Genomic DNA, 2480 nt, shown 5'->3' with positions numbered 1-2480 from the left:
ACTAAACATAAAATTTGGATACAAGGCACAGGGGGTAGAAAACAGAAGCATGTAAGAGCCTGGCACGATTATGAGAGAGTGATGGCTCAATGATCCCCACGTGACTTGGATGTGCAGGAACTCTGAGAGTACAATACTGAGAATGGATGTACTCCCAGAGATGGAACATTGGGAAACACCAGTTAAAGCAGGTAATTTTGACAAATAAAGAACAAAAATAAAGGATTAGAGGGAGACGTAGTTTAGTTAAAAATACAGTAACTGCAGGGAGTGTTGCAACATTAGAACAAGACTGGTCTGCAGATAGAAAGTTCAGGACCATCTCGATTGTGTGTTGATATACACCTCACGCCCGTCCAAACCACAAACTGCACAGTGGTTGGCTGTCACCAAATTGCTGATATGACTCATTAAAAAACCATTCAAAAGACAATTGACTACAGAGTAAGATAAAATCACCCCAAAAGAGCACCGCATTTTGTGTCCAGCCCTGAACAGAAGATCTTCACAATTTACATCTAGCAAATGAATATTGGTTACCACTCGATACAAAGTCCCAGGAAAAGTTTGCATTTGCTGCACTCATTGAAGTCAGTCTGCTGCTCAGTGATGTGTTTTGAGATTACAACAGAGAGTGAAAGAGAGAGAGAGAAGAAAGAGAGTGATACAGGAACAGAGAGTAAACCAGAGACTTTAACACCTTATGGCTGTGAACACATTTGGAAAATGAACTCAGTGATTGTAAAGCATTCATTCTGTACTGACCTGAGGTAAACAGCTGAAAAGAGATGTATGGTGGCCGTTTGAATTCTGTCTCCTAAGGGCCCAAAGGAGTGGTGACAGTAGGTCTATCTGTCTCTCCTCTCCACCAGCACCATTCTTCAAACTCTCTATCTTCTTGTTTAAGGTCAGCCATCTCAGTTCCAGGACATCATAGAATCCCTACAGTGTGGAAGGAGGCCATTCAACTCATCGGTTCCACACTGACCCACCGAAACGCAGGCCAGCACCACCACCAACCCTGCGCCCCCCCCACCGTCCCCCAGTGTCCTCCACACTGCATCACTAATCCACTTGGGCCATTCCTGGACACTATGGACATGCTAAATTACCCAATCTACTTAACCACATCTTTGGACTATGGGAGGAAACTGGAGCACCCAGAGGAAACCCACACAGACAGAGAGACAATATGCAAACTCCACGCAGATGGTCATGCGAGGGTTGAATCAAACCCTGGTCCCTGGCGCTGCCATGCAGCAGTGCGAACCACTGAGTCGCTGTGCCACCAACCCAACATTTCTGCAAGGAGTTCCTCATACTAGTGTCCAAGGCCCAACCATTGTTAGGTGCTTCATCAGCAAATTTCCCTCCATCCTAAGGTCAGGAGTGGTGATGTTTGCCTGATGATTGCAAAATGTTGACCACCCTTCGTAACTCCTCAGATACTGAAGCAGTTCTTGCTCCAATGCAACAAATTTAGACAATATCCAGATATTCAGCCCAAGTGACAAGTCACATTGTGCCACAGAAATGCCAGGCAATGACCATGTCCATGAAGAGACAATTTAATCACTGTCACTGAATCACCCACATCCTGCGGGTTACCATTGACCAGAAACGCAACTTGACTTTTCATACAAATAGTGTAGCTGCAAGAGCAGGTCAGACGCTAGTAATACTGCAACAAGAAACTCACCCCCTGACTCCCCACAGCCTGTCCACCACTTACAAGGCACAAGTTCAGAGTGTGATAGAATACTCCCACTTGCCTGGATGCATGCATCTCCAACAACACTCAAAGTTTGACACCATCCAGGACAAAGCAACCCATATGCACAAGTATCCACTCCCTCCACCACTGATGCTGAGTAGGAGCAGTGTGCCCCATCTGTAAGATGCACTGCAGAAATTCACCAAAAATCCTTCCAAACCCACAACCACTTTCATCAAGTCGGACAAGGGTAGTACACACATGGGAAAATAATGAGCTCCAAGATACCCTCCCAGCCAGTCACCATCCTGACTTGGAAATAGATTGCTGTTCCTTCAGTGTCACTCAGTCAAAATCCTAGAATTCCCTCCCGAACGGCATTGTGAGTCAGACCTACATTAGATAGTCAGCAGTGGTTTAAGGCACCACCACCTTCTCAAGGGCAATGAGGAACAAGCAATAAATGCTGGGTAGCCTGTGATGTCCATGTCACATAAGTGAACAAAGAAAAATACAGACTGGCTGTTGCAGTTTTCTCAACAATGTGGAACAGTACAGCACAAAACAGGCCCTTCAGCCCATCATGTCTGTGCTAACCATGATGCGATTCTAAAATAATCCCATCTTCCTGCATGTAGTCTATGTCCCTCTATTCACTGCCTATTCATGTGTCTGCCTAAATTCCCCTTAAACTTTGCTGTTGTATCTGCTTCTACCACCTCCCTTGGCAACTTGTTCCAGGCACCTCCTACCCTCTGTGTCAAAA

Source organism: Rhincodon typus, chromosome 27 (assembly GCF_021869965.1).
Source record: "Rhincodon typus isolate 14 chromosome 27, sRhiTyp1.1, whole genome shotgun sequence".
NCBI classification, from domain to species: Eukaryota; Metazoa; Chordata; class Chondrichthyes; order Orectolobiformes; family Rhincodontidae; genus Rhincodon; species Rhincodon typus.
This window is presented reverse-complemented; position numbering follows the sequence as displayed.